Source organism: Staurois parvus, unplaced genomic scaffold (genome assembly GCF_062004578.1).
Source record: "Staurois parvus isolate SC_StPar_1 unplaced genomic scaffold, SC_StPar_1.0 ptg002753l, whole genome shotgun sequence".
Taxonomy (NCBI): domain Eukaryota; kingdom Metazoa; phylum Chordata; class Amphibia; order Anura; family Ranidae; genus Staurois; species Staurois parvus.
In genome coordinates, this window is record NW_028320549.1 from 3,658,542 (window position 1) to 3,667,853 (window position 9,312).

A 9,312-nucleotide genomic window follows, 5' to 3' on the forward strand; every position below is an offset into this window, starting at 1 on the left:
TTGTGCCAACTATGGAATACCAGGCCCTCCAAAATGACTCCACAAGGTACACTTACTCGATGTCTTGGAATCTTTTTACAAGCTAGATCCTACATTTGCTATGGAACCAACCCACCCATACCAAAATGTAGTCTTACTTGGAAGTGACTTACCGCATACAGAGAGAGGCCATTGTGAAATACCAGCTCCTTTTCTCTTCCAATGAGATCTATAAAATAAACAGCAAACGCAATGTTCAAATATTTGTTCTGGGTTTTAAAACTAACTCTGTGTATTATATTTATTAACATTCAAAAAAGGATTTATTGGACTAGTGATATTTCTTGGTTGTATTTCCATCACTGGAGCTTGTAGGAATACAACATTTGGCATCTACTACTAAGGTCAATAGAACACACCTCTGCTGGTATCTCTTCCTTAAGGCTTGGTTCACATATGTGCGGGTGGTGCCGCTGCGGATCCACACAAAAATCCATGGAGCTGCATCACCCACACAGAAGAATGCAGACCCGCGGACGGGTGCAATTAATTCTAATGGCACGCTGCCCGCACTAGAAATTGCGACGACATTGGGAACTGAGACTCCTGTGTGGGCTGCGGTTTCCGAAGAAGTGCAGGGACTTCTTCCCTGCATGTCCCGGGGCACGGGAGTCCATTCAAATGAATGGGCTATCGTGCCCACGCAAAATCAAAGCCATTGATTGTTTACAATTGTCGTGTGATCTGCTGTGATTGGTCACAGCAATCACATGGTAACAGCAGCGGCCCAGCACAGTGATCTGTCACACGTTAATAGATCGTGCCCGCATGACATGTTTCGGGAAGATGTCAACCCAGATCGACAAAAGTCCCACCCAATCGCCATTTTGCAATAGGCCAGACAGGAAGTGGTTAAGGTTAAAGGATAAGTTCATCTTTGGGAACATGTTATAGAGGAACACAGAGGTGAGCTCATTATTCTGCTGCTGTGCCTTCATTATCCAATCAGCAGGCAGGGATTATGTTCATGATTAAAGCGGTTGAAAACCCTTCCATGAAGTGACTGACCTCAGATGATACACCAAGATGAAACCAATCCTCCTACACAAGTTGTACTTGCTCATTTTCAGCCCTCTCTTCTGTAGATTGTTCTAAAAACACACCGATTAAATAATTTTTTTCTCAGCGCTATCAGTGGGGATCTGAAGTCTCACATTGCAGATCTCAGTGAATAGAGCCCTGAATCCTGATTGTAGGGAAGGGACACATCCCCCTTCACACAGCACACAGAAAACATGCAGAGCTAAGGATATGAATCACAGGCTGTGTGCCGAAGCTTTACTCCCCATCACTTTTGTATCTCTTGGGGTCGGGAAAACCTGTCAGAAGTGACTGCTAATAACTGAGGAACGAGTCAACAGAGAGGAATCACACTCAGTGCTTTGGACAGAGGCAAGTACACACTATAGAAGGATGTGATTTGTTCATGTTTCATTTCTGAGGTTTAAAACCACTTTAAGCAGTGCTGCTGCAGCAGAAGTTAAGGAACTAGCTCTGATATATGCCTGGATCAAAAGATAGGGCAGAATTACACATCCTTCGGCAGGCAAGCAAGTTCAGTATATGTTTTTGGACTGTGGTGTTTAGCTCTCGGAGTTCAGTTTACATTTTAGGCGTAAACTTTGTAGCTGCAAAAACATGAATTGTATACTGTGCTGAGAAATAGCAAAATTAAATGTTATGCTTGTCTTTCACAGGGAACCCACAATGGTGAGACTGCTGAGAATATCATTTTCCCACCTTGTGGCCAGCAGATATTATTGCCACAATGCGGGTGAAAGAAGGCACCACTTAATCTCTAAGATTTATAATCCAGGAAATCTGTGGAAAGAAAGTTCTTCAGAACTGCAGCAAAAATCCAATGAGCCCACCAGCAGGAGTCAAAGACTCATGACAAAAGCTGGCTTAATACATCCCTCTAGCCCTGGCTGTTTCCATTACATGCCATACACAGTACGAGCCATGGAGAAGCTAATTTGCCTTGTCGATCATGCCATGCAAGAGATTGGAGGACAGAAGATGGACATGACCACTCTTTGCTCTGCTGCGCTTTGGAGACAAAGTGGACGCTGGGATTTAGTTGCAAAGGAACTGTTCTGTCTGATGGACAGACACAACCAGGAATACTGCTTGGGGCCAACACATGAAGAGTCTGTTACCCAACTTGTTGCCACAGAAGGGGGCATTAGCCAAAAACAGCTTCCTCTGCTGCTCTACCAGATTACTCGGAAATTTAGAGATGAGAAGAGGCCATGCTTTGGCTTGCTGCGAGGCAGGGAGTTTTACATGAAGGACATGTACAGTTGTGTTCAAAATAATAGCAGTGTGTTGAAAAAAGTGAATAAAGCTCAAAATCCTTCTAATAGCTTTTATTTCCATACACACAAATGCATTGGGAACACTACACATTCTATTCCAAATCAAAACATGAAGAAAAATATATCAAATTTGTGTTGTTCCTCTAAAAAAATGGAAGAAAAGTGAATATTAGACTGTTCAAAAAAATAGCAGTGTTTGTATTCTTTTTTACAAACTCAAACATTCACTATATAAACTGAAAAATGTTTGAAAATTTTGCTTTCCTTTGAATCACTTAATGAATATTTAGTTGTGTAGGCACTGTTTCTGAGAACTGCTGTACATCTGTGTTGCATGGAGTCAACCAACTTCTGGCACCTGTGAACAGGTATTCCAGCCCAGGATGATTGGACTACATTCCACAGTTCTTCTCTATTTCTTGGTTTTGCCTCAGAAACTGCATTTTTGATGTCACCCCACAAGTTTTCTATGGCTTAAGATCCGGGGATTGGGCTGGCCACTCCATAACGTCAATCTTGTTGGTCTGGAACCAAGATGTTGCACGTTTACTGGTGTGTTTTGGGTCCTTGTCTTGTTGGAACACCCATTTCAAGGGCATTTCCTCTTCAGCATAAGGCAGCATGACCTCTTCAAGTATTCTGATGTATTCAAACTGATCCATGATCCCTGGTATGCGATAAATAGGCCCAACACCGTAGTATGAGAAACATCCCCATATCATGATGCTTGCGCAACCATGCTTCACTGTCTTCACAGTGTACTGTGACTTGAATTCAGTGTTTGGGGGTCGTCTGACAAACTGTCTCCGGCCACTAGACCCAAAAAGAACAATCTTACTTACAGTCCACAAAATGTTGCGCCATATCTCTTTAGACCAGTCAATGTGCTCTTTGGCAAATTGTAACCTCTTCAGCACATGTGTTTTTTTTCAACAGTGGGATTTTGCGGGGGCTTCTTGCAGATAGCTTGGCTTCACGTAGGCGTCTTCTAATTGTAACAGTACTCACAGGTAACTTTACACCTTCTTTGATCTTCCTGGAGCTGATTGTTGGCTGAGTCCTTGCCATTTTGGCTATTCTTCTATCCATTCGAATGGTAGTTTTTTGCTTTCTTCCACGTCTTTCAGGTTTTGGTTGCCATTTTAAAGCATTTGCGATCATTTTAGCTGGGCAGCCTATCATTTTCTGCACTTCTTTTATATGTTTTCCCCTCTCCAATCAATTTTTAATCAAAGTACGCTGTTCTTCTGAACAATGTCTGGAACGACCCATTTTCCTCAGAATTTCAGAGAGAAATGCACTGTAACCAGCATGTACAACATTTGCTGCCTTCCTTCTTTAAATAAGGGCAATAATTGCCACCTGTTTTTCAAAGAATGAATGACCTCACTAATAGAACTCCACACTGCTATTATTTTGCTATTATTTTGAACATGCCCCTTTCAATTAGTGATTCAATTACACAGAATCAGCAGCATCCATGTCATGACTGTTGGGTCTGTTGGATTTCTATTAGTCTACTACACCTGCTAGTAAATTATTTGCCATGTAGAAGTATCATTTCTACCAAAAACAGTGATTGATCTGGTTAGTGATGTCTGACTGCTATTATTTTGAACACAACTGTATACGTTTGACATGACTGAAGAAGCTGCCTACCAAACGTACAACAACATGTGCAACGCTTACTGCAAGATTTTCCACACTCTTGGCCTACAGTATGTGAAAGTACAGGCAGATACACATTGATTCCACCTACCTGCCAGCATTGGCGAAGACAGGTTAATGTTGTGTGGAAGTTGTGACTTTGCAGCAAATGTGGAGACATTGAAAGTCGAGGAGGAGGACTGTCCGGTATGTTCAGGAAAATTGGTGGAGAGCAAAGGCATTGAGATTAGGCACACATTCTACCTGGGAACCAAATACTCACTTATGTTTAATGCAGTCTGTTATGATTCACAGAGCAAACCCACCATTGCACAAATGGGATGTTATGGCGTTGGCATATCAAGACTTTTGGCAGCATCTATAGAAGTCCTTTCCACTGAGGAGGATGTTCACTGGCCGGGTCTAATTGCCCCATATCAGATCTGTTTAATTTCCCCCAAAAAAGGAAGCAAAGAGATTGCAGCATTACCAGTAGCAGATAAGCTCTATGACGTTTTATGTTCAGTCCATCATTTGAGAGATGAGGTAGTTCTAGATAATCGGGACCATTTGACTATAGGAAAAAGGTTAAGGGAAGCCCATATAATGGGCTATCCATATATAATTATAGTGGGCAAAAAGGCTTTGGACAGTTCACCGCAGTTTGAAGTACATAATCACAAAACTGGTGAGGTCCAGTTCCTCTCTAAGGAAGGTGTGCTAAGCTTTGTGCAAGAAATCCAGGTGGTCTAAATAAAGGTTTTTTTTTTGGGACTAGAATGGGTGTGTGGCTCACATGGTCTTATTTGTATGGTGTAGAGCATGAGCTTCTAAACAAAAAGGGCCAGTTTACTGTCTGTCAGACTTTGAGGAGGCTGGACTGTGGCCACTGTAAGTAGAAAGTGCCCTTGCATTAATGGGAGTAAATAATGCCCCATCATTGGCATTAGTGAGAAAAATAATGCCCCATCATTGGCATTAGTGAGAAAAATAATGCCCCATTGTTGGTATAAAGGGAAGGAATAGTGCCCCATCATTGGTGTCAGTGAGAGGAATAGTGCTCCATCATTGGTGTCAGTGAGAGGAATAGTGCTCCATCATTGGTATGAGTGGGAAGAATAGTGAGCCATCATTGGTGTCAATGGAAGAAATAGTGCCCCATCACTGATGTCAGTAGGAAGAATAATACCCCATCACTGATGTTAGTAGGAAGAATAATTCCCTATTGTTGGTATCAGTGGGAGAAATAGTGCCCCAAGGGACAGATAAAAGCAAGCAAAGGGCTGCAGTTTGGAGACCACTAGTGTAGAGTATCAAGCTGGGACAAGCAATGATGTGAGCCTGAGAAAAAAGAATTTAATCTCAAAAAATATCTAAATGATAAGAATTGCCAATTTAAGCTGAGCACACACCCAAATGTATTCCCACATCGAAAAAAAAATGTCAAAAATGAATGAAAACAATGCTGGATTGCTAATACCTTCCCCAATAAAAATGTGATAGAAGATATAAAATTATGTAAAATAAATATATCAACACAGTGCCACCAGGATCTATAAGGCATAAATAAAACATAAACAACTTGCTGCCCTACTAGCACAGTATGACAATGTGACACAATATAATCACTAATACCAGGTATGCAAAAGTATGTATATCAACACAGTGCTACCCTACTATATAAAGCATATGTATGTATACGTAAATCAAAGACATATAAATACCAACATGCTGTCCTACTAACACACATGCAAGTAAAAACAAAAGGTGTACTAGAATAAGTAGAAGATAAATATACAGATCATATAGTTAAAAAAAAATCCAAAGACAGTGAGCCCATCCCTATGTGTTGGATCCAAGTGTATAAGATAATCCCACTTCTCAAAAAGGATAGGTAGACCTTCAATTAATATGACACCCATGAATCTTCAATATACTACACCACTGTGCTCCTTCACCATCAGGTGTGCACGCTCACCTTAGTGCCCGGACATACCAGTGTGATATGGGAATTGAGATCGCATCTGGTGAATGTCAGCGTCTTAACGTTTGCAATTTGCTGCAATGCGATTTCTAAAGTAGTTCTTGCATTACTATTTCTGCAGTTTTGTTGCGATTTCACATACATAGAATATAATGGAAATTGCACTGCCAATTGCAAGAAATCATTGATCTTCACAAGTAGCAATAAAGTCTTCTGAAATTGCACACAAATCGTGTGATTTTAAATCGCAGCGGTGTGACCAGTGATTTATGACCAATATATGTAGAACCAGCATACACTACATCCAGAAACTATTCACAGTGCTTAACTTTTGACACATTTTGTTATGTTACAGCCTTCTTCCAAAATGGATTAAATTCATTTTTTCCTCAACATTCTACAACCAATACCCAATAATGACAACGTGAAAGAAGTTTGTTTTGAAATCTTTGCAATTTATTAAAAATAAAAAATGAAAAAAACCACATGTACATAAGTATTCCCAGCCTTTGCTCAATACTTTGTTGAAGCACGTTTAGCACCAATTACAGCCTCAAGTCGTTTTGCGTATGATGCTACAAGCTTGGCACACCTATTTTTGGGCAATTTCTCCCATTCTTCTTTGCAGTGCCTCTCAAGCTCCATCAGGTTGGTTGGGGAGCGTCGGTGCACAGCCATTTTCAATTCTCTCTAGAGATGTTCAATCGGGTTCAAGTCTGAGCCACTCCAGGATATTCACAGAGTTAGCCGTAGCCACACCTTTGTTATGAGGGCTGTGTGCTTAGGGTCGTTGTTCTGTTGAAAGATGAACCGTCGCCCCAGTCTAAGGTCCAGAGTGCTCTGGAGCAGGTGTTCATCAAGGATGTCTCTGTACATTGCTGCATTCATCTTTCCTTCGATCCTGACTAGTCTCCCAGTTCCTGCCGCTGAAAAACATCTCCACAGCATGGTGCTACCACCACCATGCTTCACTGTAGGGATGGTATTGGCCAGGTGGGGAGTGGTGCCTGGTTTCCTCCAAACATGACGCTTGGCATTCAGGCCAAAGAGTTCAATCTTTGTTTCATCAAACCAGAGAGTTTTGTTTCTATGGTCTGAGAGTCCAAGCAGGCTGCCATTTGCCTTTTACTGAGGAGTGGCTTCCATGTGGCCACTCTACCATACAGGCCTGATTGGTGGAGTGCTGCAGAGATGGTTGCTCTTCTTGAAGGTTCTCTCTCCACAGAGAAACACTGGAGCTCTTTCAGAGTGACCATTGGGGGCTTGGTTACCTCCCTTGCTAAGGCCCTTCTCTCTCGAGCGCTCATTTTGGCTGGGCGACCCGCTCAAGAAGATTCTTGGTGGTTTCAAACTTCTTCCATTTACAGATGATTGAGGCCACTGTGCTTATTGGGACCTTCAAAGTTGCAGAAGTTTTTCTGTACCCTTCCCCAGATCAGTGCCTTGATACAATCCTGTCTCGGAGGTCTACGGACAATTCCTTGGACTTCTTGGCTTGGTTTGTGCTCTGACATGCCCTGCTAACTGTGGGACCTTAAATAGACATGTTTATGCCTTTCCTAATCATGTCCAATCAAGTTGTGGAAACATCTCAAGCAGTGGTGTATTTTGGTTTTGTGCTGCCCTAGGCAAGACTAAAATCGGACACCCAACCCGCATCTAAATTTGTCCCACCCCTTCCTGTTTAAGATCCACCCCTTCATCTGTAACCCCAACCCCTTCCTATTTAGGCTCCACCTCTTCCTATTAGAGCTCCACCCACTGACAACGATGGGCTCTATTCCTCCCACTGACATCAATGATGGGGCACTATTCCTCCCACTGACACCAACAATGGGGCACTATTCCTCCCACTGACACCAATGATGGGGTGCAATTACTTCCACACTGACACCAGTGATGGGGCACTATTCCTCCCACACTGGCACTAATTATGGGACACTATTCCTCCCACTGACAACAATGATGGGGCACTATTCCTCCCACACTGGCACTAATGATGGGGCACTATTCCTCCCACTGACACCAACGATGGGGTACTATTACTTCCACACTGACACCAATGATGGGGCACTATTCCTCCAACACTGACACCAATGATGGGGCACTATTCCTCCCACTGACGCCAATGATGGGGCACTATTCCTCCCACTGACACCAATGATGAGGCACTATTCCTCCCACTGACACCAATGATGGGGCACTAATCCTCCCACTGACACAAACGATGGTGCCCCATCATTGTTGTCCCCTCCCTCCTAGATTGTAAGCTCGAAAGAGCAGGGCCCTCGATCCCCTCATGTTTTGCATTATATTGTTATTGTTCTGTCACATGTTCCGTCCCCCTTTGTAATGTACAGCGCTGAACGAACTATTGGCGCTTTATAAATACTGTATAATAATAATCATTGATGTCAGTGAAGGGAGGAATAGTGCCCCATCGTTGGTGTCAGTGAAGGGAGGAATAGTGCTCCATTGTTGGTGTCAGTGGGGTGAGGAATAGTGACCCATCGTTGGTGTGAGTGGGGGGAGAAATAGTGACCCATTGTTGGTGTCAGTGGGGGGGGGAAATAGCACCCCATCATTGGAGTCAGTGGGAGGAATAGTGCCCCATCATTGGTATCAGTGACACCAATGATGGGGCACTATTCCTCCTGCTGACACCAATGATACTTACCTTGCTGACCCCTGCTCCAGCCTGGGCTCACTCCCTCTCTCTCCCATCTACAGCCAGCATACCTGGCTGCAGCAGCACCATCTGCACGGGACAGACACTTACCGGTCAGCTGTCTTCCTTCTCCGGCCACTCTCTTCACTCACTTCGGCTGCTCCCTCACTAGACCTTCTTTGATCATTGCGCTGCCGCTCGGCTCCTCCTCTCCAAGCTCCACCTTCTCGCTGGTGATTGGCCACCTGTGTGCCTTTCCTGAGCTACAATTTAGGCAGCTAATCACCGGCAAGGAGGCAGAGCTTGCAGAGGGAGGGACAAGCTGCCTTAGGCTGTTGAGTGATCCTGGGGGTGTGGCCAGATGACAGGGGCGGCATGTCATCCCGCTCACACATCGCAATCCAGGGAAATGAAGACACCGGATAACCTCTTTACCCCTCCTCCAGCAGCACTTCGTGGACCGGATTGACGTGGGACTGGGACATGGAGTCGCGGACCCAAGTAAGACACAGCAGCCCGCCCATGTACTAAGTATCCCTTCTGTTGGAAAGGGGGGGGGCGGCGGAGCCGCCGCCGTGCCACCCCCCTAAAATGTGCCGCCCTAGGCAAACACCTTGTTTGCCTCGCGGCAAATACGCCCCTGATCTCAAGGATGA

The 9,312-nt window shown here is 43.9% G+C and overlaps 1 pseudogene; it reads left to right on the forward strand.

Annotated features, from left to right (window-relative positions):
* The window catches only part of LOC149429323 (putative proline--tRNA ligase, mitochondrial), a 53,000-nt pseudogene extending 48,216 nt beyond the window's left edge, over positions 1-4,784 (forward strand).
* Positions 4,785-9,312: the final 4,528 nt, after the last annotated feature.